The sequence below is a fragment of the Coenobita brevimanus genome, chromosome 68, assembly GCF_032717465.1.
Source record: "Coenobita brevimanus isolate Jiangsu-jjx chromosome 68, ASM3271746v2, whole genome shotgun sequence".
NCBI lineage: Eukaryota > Metazoa > Arthropoda > Malacostraca > Decapoda > Coenobitidae > Coenobita > Coenobita brevimanus.
The window spans coordinates 45,988,194-46,006,393 of NC_137021.1; positions in this window are offsets into that span (position 1 = coordinate 45,988,194).

An 18,200-nucleotide genomic window follows, 5' to 3' on the forward strand; every position below is an offset into this window, starting at 1 on the left:
CATAGTTCAGTATACTGTTATCAATTTTTTTAATGCAAAGAAGAAGGAACCAAAGGCCTGCAGTCCTGTTCAGACGAACCTGGGGTTGCAGCTACTACTATAGTGCGTTTACTCTAACCTGACAAAGATCTGTAACCCCTCTCAACTCAGTTGATGGACTGGTGTGGTTAGACTGGCAGGTTGATTTGTATGATAACCAAGGAGACTCAGTCTTACCCCATCACAATGATTTAAATAATAACTAATGAGACTCATTCCTACCCCATAACTAAGATTTTAATGATAACCAAGGAGACTTATTTTTACCCTATAACTAAGATTTAAATGATAACCAGGGAGACTATTTCCTACCCTATAACCAAGATTTAAATAATAACCAAGGAGACTCATCCCTGCCTCATGACAAAGGCTCATCTAACCTCCAGCAACCACAACTTGTATAAAGATGCTGGATTGGCCCAGTTCCATCAGATAAAACAAATCGGGTATATATCGGATAAGGGAAGCAGTATTAGTCATGCAGTAGACCAGTTCCATCAGATTAAAACAAACCGGGCTTGCTCGTACATCAGAAAAAGGGTAACAGCGAACTTTCTGGTTAGGTGAGATTAGGTTAGGTTAGGTTAGGTTGGGTTGGGTTGGGTTGAGTTAGTTAAATTTAGATGAACGTTATGTTAAGCGTTCATCTAAATTACCTTAACCTAACCTAATCTAAATAACCTAGCTTAATCTAACCCAAACTTAACCTAGATTATCTCAGCCTAACCTAACCACAGCCTAAACTAACCTAACCTAAATTAACCCATCCCAAATTACACTTATTTCACGAATTGACTAGGCGTTTATCGAAATGAGTGATTTCACAGTCTGCAGCAACCCCCCCCCCCCACACACACACTAGTATATAGAAGTGTACAGAAGAAAAAGAAGCAGACTGAGAAGAGTAAGAAACGTTTTGGTATCTTGATTTTTTCTTTTCTTTTTAATAACATTGAGGAATCCTGTATAGTGAATTATTGGCATTGCCTGTTTAATAGAGTCCAAGTATACGATGGCACTGAATTTGAAGGAAGGAATATGAAGAACTAGCACCAAGGCATAATATGCTTTGTGGCTAAGGCTGGCGTTGAAGTGGTCTTGGCGTGAAAGTGGTGTAAGAGAGACAACGTCAGCGTCAATGGAAGTCCATAAACTATTGTGTCATGAAATCAAATACCTAACCTGGTAAGAACACAGGGAAAATAAAGGCTGCAAGAAACACGAAAATATCAAGAAGAGGGGTAGGGCAGAAAAAGAGAGGAAGACAATATGGAGAGAAAGATTGGAGACAAAATGGCCCTTTTTAGTCGCCTCTTATGACAGGCACGGATACTGGGAAAGTATTCTTCCTCCCCCCCCTCCCCACCTCCCCAGGGAGTGGCAGCTCTTGGTTGTGCCCTCACTTGCAGGGTGTCCGGCATGGAAGACCCTGCCAGGACCACTGGGCCACGTAAGCTCCCCCACCACGACAAGGTGGCTGCCACGGGGGAGAGAAAATAGGAGAGGTTTTTGTCATGCAGTGAATTAACTCAGAGCGATGATGATGATGATGATAAAGAGAGATGGCGAGTAGATGTATATATCAGACAACCGTAATGTATATGAGTTGGCTGTATATTTTTTAGTTTACAGGGCAGTTGGCGTTTGATGGCATAACAATCAAATAAATTGCGTTCTAAAGAGAGAGGTGTTGTAGTAGATAATTGTAACACCAGTAAAAAAATAATATACATTAGTTAATGCGGCACTCAACAGGGCTTTTTGTGAACACCTTTGTCCCCTGCCTGTCATACCACATCAGCTTTAGTAAGACAAACCCTGGAATCACCATTCTGAATGCAGCAGTAATATTTGTAGATGTAGTTATTGAAAAAAATTAGTGAAAGATATGCCAACCTCCACCTCTCTTATGCGCTGACCCCATCACACGTCGCTCATTTCAGCGAAAGTAATTTTTTGTTCCCCTTCCCTGGTACCACCCCCTACGTGGATACCCCCTTGTAGGGTGCCGTGTTCTTTTGTGGTGTGGGGGTGGGTTGTGTGGGGATGGAGGGCGTGAGGGGGATGGGGAAGGGTCTTCATTTTGAGGTTCAGGGTTAGCCGCTTCCACTCCCACTAAATCCGCGTCATACTCGTTGACCATCAGATCAATGACTTGGTTTACGGCCAGGTTTGTACCCGTGATGGTCAGGGGTTCGCCTGGATCCCCGTCGACGGTAACCCATACCGTATACTCCTGACACAACTGTGTACCGTTGCTGAGTGCCGGTCCCAGGAACCGGCTAAGATTATCCTGAGTGAGATGCACAAGCCCATAGAACCACCCCGGTGGGTTGGGTATGTCCCCAGGCTGAGTCTGGGTGATGTAATGAATGGCCCGCTGCGGCTTGATACAGGGCCCTTCTGGCCTCCTTGGCGCCATAATGTATGTCCTACCTACCAATGCCCTGCCGATACCTTCTGCCGTGGTGGCCATCTCTCGTCGTTGCCACTGGTGCTGTGGTGGCCACTTTTGCTGTGCTGGCCACATGTCGTAATGGTCACCCACTTTTGTCGTGATGAAAACTGGTAATATTTCCGAGGAGATTTTTTTTTAAATCCCCTTTTCTCTACGACTAGTGTTTAACAATTTACTCTTATTACCTTCACCCGATGTTTATTCCACGATACCTACAGACCAAATTTTTTTTCTTTTTTTCTTTATAAGACATTGCTCAGGAAGGAATGGAGTGTTTAGTTAACGTGTAAATTAAAGTCAGCCTGGAACTCCCTGAAAATGTTTATTATTGTTCTTTTTGCTGGTTTTGAAGGTTTTATGGTAGTTATTACTTGAGGAGAAGTAGACAAATTGAGAGGCTTGATAAATTGACTGGTAGATGGATGGATGGATGAATTTATGTCTGGAGCGAGGGAGATAGAGGAAATATAGAAAGAGAGGGGGAAAAGAAACCAACGATAGATAGGTATAGAGACACTGGACAGGTAGAGAGAGATATATATATTATAAAGATAGCTAGATAGACACATGAAAGGGGGAGAGGGAAGAATGGAAGAAAGGAAGGGGAAGGAAGATAGGAATGATGAATCGAGAAAAAAAAAAAAAAAACTGGAGAGACAGATGACAAATAATGGGAGTAGGTGGAGAACAGAGAGGCTGTTTGTAAGCTGAGTAAAATCGTCTGAGATAGTTGAGATGAATGAAATCGTATGAGGGCAGCAACAAAATGCTAGTACTTGGAGAATACTTTGACCTTTATCTCTGACGGCACATGGAGAGGCACGCTTTCACGTGGTGGCACAGGTATAACTAGGTCGTGGAGCTCCTTACGAACTTCACTCACCTCCCTCCCTATCCCTCAAAAGGAGGATGGTGGTCTGTGGGAGAACGGTAAGTTTAGCCTGCAGTCCACTGGGTTCGCGTTTCAGTTGAACCTGAGGCTTTAACCAACACTACTACTCCTCTTTCTGACGACGGGAGATCTTCACTATTGTATTCTCGATAACGCCAAATTATCTTCACTATTGTATTATCGTTAACGCCAAATTATCTTCACTATTGTATTCTCGTTAACGCCAAATTATCTTCACTATTGTATTCTCGTTAACGCCAAATTATCTTCACTATTGTATTCTCGTTAACGCCAAATTATCTTCACTATTGTATTATCGTTAACGCCAAATTATCTTCACTATTGTATTCTCGTTAACGCCAAATTATCTTCACTATTGTATTCTCGTTAACGCCAAATTATCTTCACTATTGTATTCTCGGTAACGCCAAATTATCTTCACTACTGTATTCTCGTTAACGCCAAATTATTTTCCTCAGCCATGGGAGAGTAGTTTGTTTTTCTGTTTGGAATCGTCTTAATTAATCAGGAAGGGATCCCTAGGATGTAAGTGATTGGAAAATGGCCAGGAGAAGTAGTAGAAGCAGAGAGACGAGCAGGGAGGATCAGTAGGATGGAAGTGATTGGGGAATAATGGGGAAAAGGAAAAATGCGAGAAGCAGGGGAAGGAATCAGTAGGATGGAAGTCTGTGAGGCACGGAAGAAAGTCATAAAAAAAAGAAAGCAGCAAGAATTATGATGTGTGGTGAAATGTTGAAAAACGGGAGTGAGATAGTATTTGAATAGATAGAGAAGATTAGTAGATTAGCCGGGAAGGAAGGCAGAGTTCAAGAGGACGTCAGGTATAATATTTCCCCAGTACAGAGGCAAAGAGGAAGCGGAAGTACGTGGCGAGCCAAGGGGAATTTGTCTTATCAGTTAAATTGGTTACTTATATGGTAGGATACGTGTTGACTGAGTTATGGAGAAAACCGAGGAATTGGGGATGGGGTGTGGAGACCAAATATTCACTAAGATGTTCAGTAGAAAGTGTTTTGAGAAGGGAAAGACGTTGCATGATGACTTGATGGATCTAGAGCAATCACGTGACAGAGATGATAGACAAGGAATGTGGAATATGCAGAAAATACATGGAATAGGTAGGAGATTGTTGAATGGTGGCAGGGGTATGTATGGAGACGCAAGGGCGGCAGTGCATGTGGAGGGGGAACAGAACTCTTCGATCTGAATATGGACTGAAATAGGGATGCCATGTTTTCATGGTTGATGAGTTCCTAAACTGAATATACGGCACGGTAGTGGATGTTGGAGTGTCCATAGTTAGAGAGGGTAGGGTTTCAAAATATCCTGTACTATTCTTTGCTGATGATACTGTATTGTTAGCGAAGATGAGTGGGAGCTGCAAGGCTTGGTGAATGAGTTTGGAAGTTTGGAAAATAAACGAAATCTAAACGCGAATTTAGTGGTGAGTAAAGTTATATATTTTTAAGAGGAATGAAGTCACGGAGTAAATAGTGATGATGAGTAGTCAGGATGTAGAGTCTGTGACTGCTGTAAGTATATAAGTAGTGTGATGAGCAGGGACGGAAATGAAGAGGATGAAGTGCATGGAAAGATGTAGTAGGGAAGAACGATTTTTGGAACCTTAAGAACAATAATTAGAAACAGGAAAGTGAGCATGGAAGTATAAGCAAAAGTCGCTACATAACAGCATCGTGATCCCTGTTCTAACATTTGGAAGTGAAGTTTGGAATCTGTTGGAAGGCATACGTCGACAGTGAGAGGATTGAAAATGAGTTATTTTGAGGAGCTTGTGGAGTTAGTGGAAACAGACAGGCAAATGGTGAAGTGAAGGAGCTTTTCGGTGTTGATGTGCATGCGCTGGAAAGGATATGGAGAATACAGGTATAAAGTCAACAGACACTGACACATCATGGGCGAACAAAACTTTGACACATCATGGGCGAACAAAACTTGGACCATGTCTGACTTATGATTTGGAATGGCTGGGGTTGGGGGAGTGGTAGCACCTTTCGCTGAGGCGACTTGGTTCCTTGGTCGGTTTACTATTGCCCCGACATTTGAAGAACGCTCTGAGTTGTGGGTTGGAGCCCCACCGACTGTTACAGAGTGTGTGCGGTGGACGCTTACAAGCTAACACCACATCCACAACAATCTCATAACCAAACCTACACCGTATCACTGCCTGATTCGACTGTCTCCTGTTTCACTGTCTGTCTGTGCTTAGTATCTGTCCTGCTCTCCTCGTAACACCCCTATGGTTACCTTTGCCTTCCCCTCACTTACCCCACCTCATACCATCCCCCAACTACCATTACCTTCCCCTCACTTACCCCACCTCATACCATCCCCCAACTACCTTTACCTTCCCCTAACTTACCCCACCTCATATCATCCCCCAACTACCTTTACCTTCCCCTCACTTACCCCATCTCACACCTTCCCCCAACTCTTCCGACTGTAGCCCGTCAGCCAGAAATGACCCAATTCATGTGCAGGGGTAAGGCAGAAACTGTGTTTCTTTTGTCTGCACCTGCATCTTGAAATGGTTTGGCCATGTGGCGAGAATGAAGAATGAAAGACTGACTAGGAGAGTGTATGTGAATGATGTGGAAGGAGGCAGGGGAAGGGGGAGACCGAGGATGAGATGGAGGGATTTGACAGAGAAGGAGTGTATGTGAGCCGGAGAAAGGGCAGCAAGATGACAGAGGAAAGGGTGAAAGGGAGCCAACTTTTTGTGGTCATCCTGTATGGCATTAAGGCATCAGGTCTTAGAAAGGCTAGATAGGCAGATAAGACAGATAAATAGATATAGGCAGTGACCATTGACCGAGGGATGATTCAGACTATGGCTAAGGCTAGGCCGACGACTGGATGGAATGACCGTGGTAGGATCTCTCTCTGTCTCTCGAAAGGAAAATGACGAACTTCAGGAATGAGGTAACTTCTGCCATCAGTTGATTGGGTTCACGTTCAGTTGCGCCTGGGATTCCAACAACAACAGCAACAGCAATAATAGCAATATCAGTAGTAATAACAATATTACTCATTACCACAAGAACAGCAACAACAACATTATTACTCTGTACACATTGTATTTGTGATTGTATGTGCATTTGCAGTGAGTGCATGTGTGGTTGTATAATTGTATACTCGGCTCACATGGACTTAAAACCGCCATCACACCAACTTTAGTACTGTGCCAAAATCAACACTCTCCTGTGGTGCTAGTCACGAAGAAGTGCTATGAAAAGGATATTTAGCTTAGTGCTGTCACACCTGGTCACTGAGCCACAAGAAATAAGCTGTAAACGGACGAAAATCTCTGTCTGTGCTCTTTTCACCTTAAATTGGCTCTATTTTCGTCCTTTTGCAGCTTAGTTCATGTAGCTTAGTAGCAGAAACAAACAATGCTTTAGCTCCACATCCCTTTCATTGCACTTCTTCATGACAAGCATCATATCCTTGTGTTTATTAACTGTTACAACTGAGCACAGAAGATGGAGAGATGGCAATATTAGGTCAGGTTAGTGTAAAAGGAGTTCAGTTAAAATGAAATACAGTAATTGTTGTTTAGTGAGCGTTATAGCAGTAAGTGTGACGTCATTAATGTTCACACCGATGACGTATTTGTTATATTCCTTCTGCTCTAACTTGGCGTAAAATTACCATCTCTCCGTCTTGATTACTGAGCTGTAGCAACAGACTGTTCTATTGTTGTTTTATTATGTACGTGTCTATGAGACCAATAAAATCCTGCGTCGTCAGCTGCAATAACACATCAAGTCGTACATCCTCGGCCAAAACGTTAAATGGGATAGTTTTGACATTTTTGCTGCGCCATATTTCTCTCTTCAACAGTGTAAAATCGTGTGACGTCACCGGAAATAAACTGCAAGTAGGTCATTGGCAGCCAAAGGTTACACGCGTTTTGATGGGGCACACCTGGATGAACTCTGGGATTGTGACTGGGTGTTGGGTAAGTAATAGCTTTAGAGAGAAAAACAGAAAAATTAGTACATGCGCAGATACTCACATAAGTACACACAGAAATGGAGAGAGAGAGAGAGAGAGAGAGAGAGAATTACTTTACACTTTGTGGTAGATATACGTACAGTATATCAACAGACAGACAAACAGACAGACAGTTAAGGAGATAAGGAAATATGTATACAGATAAGTAGACTGACTTTCCTTACCTATGAGGGACAGAAGCCACTACAGTCAGCACAGGTACATAACTGGGTCTGCTGTGTGAGGCCCGGGATCGAACCTGCCACACCATAGGCTTCTTTTTCCGTTTATTGTTCTCTCTCTCTCTCTCTCTCTCTCTGCCAGGACTAAGCCCTTCACACCGATGACTTTCTTTGTCATTGTATTCTTGCTACTCCCAGATGACTTTATTCAGCTGAGGAGAGACATTTCCAGCTGGAGGAGTTAGATACGGCCTTAATCAACTCCTTCACTACTCCACTCCAATGAAATCCTGGAATAAAATCCTCTGGTAATAGCAAGACTAAAATTAAAACCACGTCATCGTACTGAAGGGCACAGGAACCGGAACCCTGACTGAGAACCAGATATCGATGGCCATTGCAGGTCAATATTGTCTTTATTTATAACGCTGTCATGGTGGCCACAGTTGTAGTATTTAATAGGAAGCCAGACCAAGTGATTTGGTTGAGGTAAGAGTAAGCCTGACAGCCTGAACCTACTGTACTACCATTAACCCTCTAGTCACGGAACATGTCTAGTATTCTAGTCCAGCTAACGCAACACAATTGTACAAGCTTACAGGCAGTCATACCAGCCTCACAGTTTTAGCAACAAAATCCTTAACCCTCTCATGGTTGGCAAAACTCTAATATTCTAGTCCAGATATCCTCGCACGACTTTATTCAGATAAGAGTACGTCACACAAGCCTCAGTGTTAATACTATACCCTTTTTACCTTAACTTGGCACAGAGGTTTGTCCTTTGGCAGCTTATTTCACGTAGCTCACTGCCACAATAACACAATGACACGGTTCTACAGCCTTTCCACAGCACTTTTTCGTGACTAGCATCATATTCTAGTGCTGATATATTGTTACAACTCAGCATTCACGATGGAGAGATGACAATTTTAGGCCAGGTTAAAGTAAACAGAGTATAGTAACCTTAGCCCTGTCATGGTGGGAACAACTCCCGTATTTGACTCCATATAACGCCAGACGATTGTATTCAAGTGACAGAGTTGACGGATCTTGAGTTCACCATATTTTTCATTACCGAGTTATTGGTTCAGTTACTTGATTTTTTACTAACACTCTCAGGCTATTATGAGTTATTGTAAGCTACGTCAATTTGTTTGGCGTAAATTGTAATAAAATACTAGAGTTGTCCCGACCATGTGAGATTTAATGCTGGCAGGATCAACAGTCTTAGGCTCTTATGGCTCAACCTCAGCTGAATAAAATCGTCTGGCCTTACCTGAAGCTAAATATTACAGGTATCGCAATTATCAAAGAGTTCATTTTTCCTTATCAGGTTATCAAATGCTTTATTTATGGATGAAGTTGTGATGTTGTGGCCATCTTGGATAGCTGGATAAATAGATACAAAGACAGGCGGATCGACAGAGCAAAAAAGATAGGCTGGTATACAGACAGATTTTCCTTACAGATCAAAGACATTAATTATGGATGAAGTAGTGATGCTGTGGCCATCTTGGAGAGTTGGATAAAAAGATACAAGGATAGACTGGCTAACTGATAGATAGAACAAACAGACAGGCAGGTATATAGATAGATTTTCCTTACCTATGACTGACAGAAGCCACAACAGACAACACTGGTAGATAACTGGGTCTGGGTAGTGAAGGCCCGGGATCGAAACCACACGTCGTGGGTAGCTTCTTTTACCTTATCATCTCATGTACGTTCCTTGATTTCTTTCAATGCTAATATTTTTGTCGTACGAAAAGAGCAAACGTTTGTGAGGATAATAAGAGGAAAGGAAAGGCTAATGACGAGAAGAGAGAGTACAGGAGGAGAGTGTTCAAGGTCTCTCTCTCTCTACCAGTTACACTACTCATCTCCATCAATAGTAACACTTTCCATACCACGTTGTCTCGCCAATTTCATCGATAAATATTCAACTATATATACAGGTATTTTGCCTGTTGCACCAGGAAGATAAATACTCCTATGATTGCCACACACTTCTCTTTCCTATTCTCTTCTGTATAAGAAACACAATTTTACCAAGTTGTGGCGGTTCCTTAACAGAAACCCTTTCAGCCGACAGGGAAAAAAACCAGGTTTGTGACTGAGAACCAGGTTTCGATTCGAGGTGAAAGAGAGGATTCTTTTTTTTAATTACCACTAAATAAATTAACACCATTGCATTATATGAATACTCTTTACAAAATCATCATTAATTACCACTTAATAATTGACACCATCGCTTTACATGATAAATACTCGTTACAGAATCATTAATTACCACTTAATAATTGACACCATTGCTTTACATGATAAATACTCGTTACAGAATCATTAATTACCGCTTAATAATTTACACCATTGCTTTACATGATAAAAACTCGTTACAGAATCATTAATTACCACAATAATTGACACCATCGCTTTACATGACAAATACTCGTTACAGAATCATTATTTTTTTTTCTTTTATGTGTCCGACTCTGGGCATAGGCTTCACAGCCTGCTATCAAGGCCCAGCAGTCCTCCTACATACAATACACCTCTACATGTCACCACATCGGCGCTAACACCCACCGTCCATATTGAATACATGCTAGGGCTGTCTCATACAGGACTGGTGTATTGGTATTAGCGGGGGTATTTTTACGACATGTCGGCGGGTCTTCTGGTAGATCAGCAAAGCCTGACTTAATGAAATTCAAATCCTTAAACTGTTCCCTGCCCCAGCCAGGATTCGAACCTGGGTCCGGTGGGACTGCAGGCCACCTCTCTACCGACTGAGCCACAATTACCACTAATAATTGACACCATTGCTTTACATGATAAATACTCGTTACAGAATCATTAATTACCACTTAATAATTGACACCATTGCTTTACATGATAAATACTCGTTACAGAATCATTAATTACCACTTAATAATTGACACCATCGCTGTACATGATAAATACTCGTTACAGAATCATTAATTACCACTTAATAATTGACACCATCCCTTCACAAGATGAACACTCTTTACAGAATACGTCAGTTTTCCTTCCACGTCGGACATACACAACTTCCATCCAGGGAAAGAACCCAACGTGTCACTGCGAATTAGGTTTCGACCACTTGTCCACCTAATACCGAAAATGGGGATTACTTTTATGCCCACTGAATAATTTGTTCTGTTGATTTGTAGCGACTGACGGTACTATATACAACACTCGTCACGTGTCCATTCACAGCGTACAGTTCCATCATATTACGTAGTTTATTCCTATTTCTCCTTAAGACTTAGTTTTAAAAATACACCTGTATAATTATCACCCGCCTTTAGAAGGCGAAGCGATAATGTTTTTGCCTGCCTGTGTGTGTGTGTGTGTGTGTGTGTGTGTGTGTGTGTGTGTGTGTGTGTGTGTGTGTGTGTTGTAACCTTCGGAATATCAAGATACGGTCTAAATCTTGGACTTGCCAACAGCATATTCTGGTGGGCGATTAGCATTCGCCTTCCGAATGCTCTTCTTTTATCTTTATAAAATAATAAAAGAAAGCTTATCATCCTGATTACTTGGTTTTAGCAAGGCAGACAAGAGAGACGACTGACCAACCGTGAAACCATTTTCTTCCACTACTCAGGTTGCTAACATGACTCAGGACAAGGATTTTCATTGTATTAAATAGCATGTTGTCAATGTGATATCATCAGGATTTAATACTCGCCACTTGACAACAGTATTCCCAGCCAAGAAAATACTGTATGTAGCAAGGGTACTGCAAATATTGCTATTAGCCAGCTGAAATGGTGGGCTGAAAGAGAGGCGCTGATGTTTGTATGACTGGTTATGAACACCATAATGGTGATGTGGTGGTGGTAGTGCTAAAGTGACTGTAGTTACGTAGTGAAGGTTAAAATAGTTTGGGTTCTACACACACACACACACACACACACACACACACACACACACACACACACACACACACACACGCTGAATCTCACGCAGTGGTATAGTGTGCGTTGCCGAAAATGAAATCATCCTGCACTGCAGCATTGATAATCAAATCTGTTGTTTTTGCAGTTTAAAATATTCTGTGTTTTATCAGTGACTGGAATCCAATGCATCTTTAATTCTTAACCATGACAGCCAGCATCATTATCCGACACGCCTTGCTTATTGCTATGACCTCCACACTGAGCCTAGTTTTACCTCCTCTCCCCTCTCTCTCTCTCTCTCTCTCTCTCTCTCTCTCTCTCTCTCTCTCTCTCTCTCCTGCCGCTGTATCGTGCAGGAGGTGATCCAGCCAAAAACCATTTTATACCTTGTGTCCCTGTTAATTAAGGACGCCTCCTGCCAGCCACAACACGCCACCCTCCCTCACCTCCTACCCCACCTTGTCCCTCCATCTTGTTCTTGGTCTGTGCCAAAGACGTGAATTACAACACAGTGCCAAAGCAAGGCAGTCAGTCGCCATAGCAACCACTGAACACACAGAAAGAGGCCAACACTTAACACGTGCATGGCTGCCACGTGTCTTATACTCTGCTCAACCTAATTCCAATTCCGATTTAGTCAACTGAGTGTGAGTGTGGCAGCAGGACAGTGTTAATATTGTCATAATAATCCTCTTACAGTCACAACAACTCTAGCATTGCATTCTAGGTAAGGCCATAGTACTTCATTCAGGTGAGAGGGAGGCATAAGGTGCTCAATGCTTACACACAATAGACAATACCCACCCGGGATGACGTCGAGGAAAAACAACGCAAGAAAGAATAATACACTGGTGAATGTAAGAATGGTAGAATAAAAAGATAGATTTGTAGATCAGCCTATTATAAACGGTAGATTAATACATCTATATTCAGATGGACAAATACATAACAAGAGGCTGAAGAAATGACAGAAATAGACAGTTCGGGCGACATATAGACAGAAACCAGTGCAGCCAACGCAGGTAGATAACTGGCTCTGATAGGGCAGGCCCGGGATCCAACCAGCGTCTGTTTAGCTGGTTTCTTTTTTCTATTATTGCCACAGTTCACCACTTGGAGGAAGTTTTAGTCTTTGTTTGCGTGTTCTATTGTTGTTTTATTATGTACGTGTCTATGAGGCCAATAAAATCCTGCGTCGTCAGCTGCAATAACACATCAAGTCGTACATCCTCGGCCAAAACGTTAAATGGGATAGTTTTGACATTTTTGCTGCGCCATATTTCTCTCTTCAACAGTGTAAAATCGTGTGACGTCACCGGAAATAAACTGCAAGTAGGTCATTGGCAGCCAAAGGTTACACGCGTTTTGATGAGGCACACCTGGATGAACTCTGGGATTGTGTTTGGGTGTCGGCTTAATAATAGCTTGAGATGGAAAAATAGAAAAATTAGTATATGTGCAGACACACATATAAGTACATACAGGAAAGGAGAGAGAGAGAGAGAGATGAATTGGCAGATAGGCTATTTTACATTTTGTGGCTGATATACGAGTACGTAGATCAACAGACAAATAGACAGACAGTTAAGGAGATAAGGAAATATGTATACAGATAAGCAGACTGACTTTCCTTACCTATGAGGGACAGAAGCCACTACAGTCAGCACAGGTACATAACTGGGTCTGCTGTGTGAGGCCCGGGATCCAACCTACCACACCTGCCAGCTTCTTTTTTTCGTTTACTGCTCTCTCTCTCTCTCTCTCTTTCTCTCTCTCTCTTTCTCTCTCTCTCTCTCTCTCTCGTATGTAACTGCACCAGGAACGGATAGGGTTTCGTACACTGTCTTCCTCTCCGATCATGCATTCAGTTTTAATAACCACCATTTTTAATAAAAAATACTCACACGCACTCTTTTATATACTGCCAACACACACACACACACACACACACACACACACACACACACACACACACACACACACACACACACACACACACACACACACACACACACACACACACACACACACACATCATAATACAACAAATTTCGTTTCGTGAGTCCCGGTTTGTATTGCCTAAGTAAGTAGATTGACACGTACAGATATATAAATTGATACACACACACACACACACACACACACACACACACACACACACACATTCACACCCACACACACATTCACACCCACACATTCACACACACACACACACATTCACACCCACACCCACACCCACACCCACACCCACACCCACACAGACACACAGAATCACATGAAAGACTGACAGAGTACGCCATCATCATTACCTTTGTTATCATTACCATCGTTTTCCTCATCATCGACACTATCATCATCATCATCATCACCGTAATCCCCAGTAATATGTGTAATGTGTTAGTAAACCCAGTAAACACAAGACAAATACACCCATGACTGACACACATTTAGCACTTTTGTTCCTCCTCCGAATAAAGGGTAAATATTTACCGGGTTGTGGCCGTTTGTTTAACAGAAGCCGTCACAATGGACAGGGAAACAAACCAGATCTGTGACTGAGAACGGGTTTCGATTCGCACGTGAGGGTTTCTCTTTCTAATATGAACCAATTAGTTACAGTATTTCACATGATAAAGTATCTTTACAACAATCATCAAGTTCTCCGTCCACACCGGACATGCCCAACAACTTTCATCCACGGCAAGAACCAGATGAGTAACTGAGATCCAGGTTTCGAATTAATACCGTAATGGCGATTATTCTCTTTAATTAACACTAATTAACTTCCTCTATTGTTTTTCACCCATGAAGACAAATATATGCAGCATTCATCAGGTGTTTTTTCACTTCACACATTTCCAGAAGCTTCCATGACTCATCCCCATTTCCTCTCTCCGACCCAATTCACAAATACACTACCATATGCTTTCTCCACTATCTGTGCTGCTGCAAATATACGATCTAGACATTCATTACCATTCTCAAAGGTACCCAGTTCAGTCACCAGCAGTCCGGTATCTTACTTATCATTATTATCACTAGTTTTCCAAATACTTTTCCTACCACACTCATCAGACTTATTCCATAATAACTTCAGCACTCCCTTCTGCCACCTCTTGTACCAAGGTAATATTACAACCTTTTTCTCTTCCACGGGTACAGTTCTATTAATCCAGGCATTTTGACATATTACCCACAGACAGTTCACTGCACTCTCTCCACCACATTGTATCATTTCTGCATATACCTGACAACAATTTACGATAAACACACTTAAGCATAAACAGACTAAACACAAACCTCTCACACACACACAGGAAGAGGCTCCTGAGCCATCACTATCTGCCAGGATTCCATTCCAGGGTGTCTAGGGTTTCTTTTTTCTTTTTTAAATAAATCATTACAGATTGGAGATGCTTGGTCGTGAGCAGTTAATATTGTATTGTTCTGTATGTGAGGTAAAGATTTTGCGAGCAAGTAGACTCTCTCTCGCTCTCTTTTGCCTGTCTCCCTCCCTCCCTCCCTACCTCCCTCCCTAACCCCCCCCCCGCTCTCTCTCTCTCTCTCTCTCTAGTATAGTGATGGTTATGATGATGATGCTAATAAAAATGATGCTGATGATGGAGCATTGATGAGTGGCCATTGGGAGGTTTAGAGGCGTTTTCTTGTGGTCAGCATGATGAACTCTGGGATTGGACATCAGGCAACAGACGGAGTAAAAGATGGAGAAGGGGGATGACAGGTAAGCAGATTTACAGAGACACCGAAGTATAGACTAAAGTAGATAAACAGACAGATAGATAGACTGACAGACTGATTCACAGATACGTAGACAGATAGACAGATGGATGGACAGACAGATATTCAGATACATAGATAAGCAGATATACAGATAGGCAAACAAAATAATGGTGAAGGCTTGGAAGGAGAAAGTCAGAAATGAGGATAAATGATTAAGGAAGACTAGATAGATGGATAGACAGAGTGACAGTTACCAACACATGAATAGACAGACAGACAGACAGACAGAGAGACGGACACAGACACAGAGACAGTTACACAGACAGCCAATGCATCCGTCCATCAGTCACAAACTCGTACAGCCAACACAGGTGGATATCTGGGTCTGGACACTGAGGCTCCGGGATCGAACCCACGAAGCAGCAGGCTTTCTTTTCCTGTATCACGACGGGGTTCAAAGTTGAGTTCATGTTTGCTTTGTGTTTGTTTATTGTATTTTTTTCACGTTCTTCGCTTATTGATGTCAATGTTTTTATCTTTAACTCTCTCTCGCTGCCTCCCCCCCCCCTCTCTCTTTCTCTCTCTGCAGTACCTCCATGACCACGATTGTGTGTTTGTGGGAGGCTGAGTTAGTGTGTGTGTGTGTGTGTGTGTGTGTGTGTGTGTGTGTGTGTGTGTGTGTGTGTGTGTGTGTGTGTGTGTGTGTGTGTGTGTGTGTGTGTGAACAAATTAGAAAACAGGTGTTTGCCTTATTCATCGCATTTCGTGGAAGGGTTCAGGATAAACCAAGGAGTTTACCGTTTGGTTTTGAGGACAACAGGTCAAAGGACAAGGCCACAGGGCTAGGTTAAACTCTGACCTAGCAATATCGACGTAAAATTTTGTATTCTCTTTAAACCCAACTTGGTGTACGAACTGAGGGCAAATGAAGGACTACATTTTGAGGTCAGTCAGTCGAAGGTCAAGGTCACAGGGGAAGGTCAGACATCAACCCGTGTGTCTTTATGTGAAGAAAATAACGAAGTGATTTTTAATGAACCACTCTTAGGTCAATAAAATCGTCTGGCGTTAGCTGGAACAGAATACTAGAGGCATCGTGACCATGAAAGAGTTAATTATTCACGTAAGTTTACCAAGGCTTTACTTAGGGATGGAAGAGTGATGCTGTGGCTGTCTTGGCTGGGATAGATAGACAGATAGATATAAGGACAGATAGACATATAGCTTTTCCTTACATATGACTGACAGAAGCCACAACAGCCAACAGTGGTAGATAACTGGGTCTGGTGTGTGAGGGGCCGGGATTGAAAACCAGTATCATTCTGTGGGCTTCTTTATTTCAAGGACGTGATGCGCTCAGTAGCTGAGATCATATTATGTTCGTTTATGTTTTCCGTGTATAATTAATCATCTCTCTCTCTCTCTCTCTTAGTTATAAATTATAATGAGAAATACAGTAGTCAATACTTGCACAGGGCGTATTTATATCTATTGTATAAGGGATGGATGGGTGGAAATTTATAAAACCGATATCATCATCATCACCCCACCCGCAACACGCCACCCACCTTTATATAGCCCGCCACCTCGCCCCTGCATCTTGTTCCTGGTCTGTGTCAAAGGTATGAATTACACCACCAAGCCAAAGCAAGGAAGTCACTGGCCATGCCAACATATGCAGGACCAGGCCAATATTTAACCCTCTCATGGTGGCACAGCTCTAGTACTGTAGTCTATTCCAGCTAACGCCTGACGGTTACATTCAGGTGAGTGAGTCATAAGAGCGACCTGTTATTCTGTCATCATTAACCCTCTCATCGTCGGCACAACTCTAATACCGTTATTTTAGGCCAGCTAACGCCACAACAATGTATTCACTGGACTGGCTACGTCAGACAGACTGTGTTAATAATGACACCATGAACCCGTCAATGGTCCAGGCAACTCTGCAAGTTTCTTTACGCTGCCGTCTGAAGATTAGTGTTAGCTTACAGTAAGTCACAGGAGCCAGTGTACAGACAGATTAAAAAAATATGTACTTTGGGATATGAAGAGTACTGATCGAGAGATATTAATTGATTGATAATGAAACCGATAAATTACAAGACAGAAAAATGGACAAACAGATATATTGATGTACGAATACTGGATTGAATACAGACACACATAACATAAAAAAAAAGGTCATGGAAAAATCGACATAAATTATACAGTAGGCTGGAAGGATAACACATACATTGATGGACGAATGATGGTTTCTTTGGTCTGACACATAAATTCTTTAGAGATATAATACGGCTGAAAAGTAGGAACCATTACTGCCGACCCAGGTAGATAACTGGGTCTGGCTGGTGAGCCCCATGATCGAAACCAAGGCATAAGGTGGTTTCTTTTTGCTGTTGCTCTGCTGTTGTGCTTCCTTCTTCTTCATTACGGTGTTCTTATTCGTTTTGTAACTCTGTCTCTGTCTGTCTGTCTCTCTCTCTCTGTAAGTGTCCTCCAAAAGGTGGTCCAAAATAACTCATCCTTTCTGTCCCTGCTAAGTAAAGACCCCTCCTCCCCACCCACAACACGCCACCTTCCGTCATACACAGCCCTACCTTGCCCCTTCATCTCGTTCTTGGTCTGCCTCAAAGGTATGAATTACAACATCAATCCAAAGCAAGGAAGTCACTGGCCATCGCAGCCACTGAACATATGGAAAAGGAGGCCAGCATTTAACTCTGTTGGTTTTGACAGCTGTTATGCTCTACCCTACCTAATGACAGACGATGTTAGTCAGCTGAGTATGAGCATAGGAGCCTGACAGTGTTACAGTGTTAATACTGTCACTGTTAAAGCTGCCATTGTCCCAACAACTCTAATATTCTGTTCCTGATAACGCCAACGATTTTATTCAGATGAGAAAGCGTCACAGGAGCTTGGTT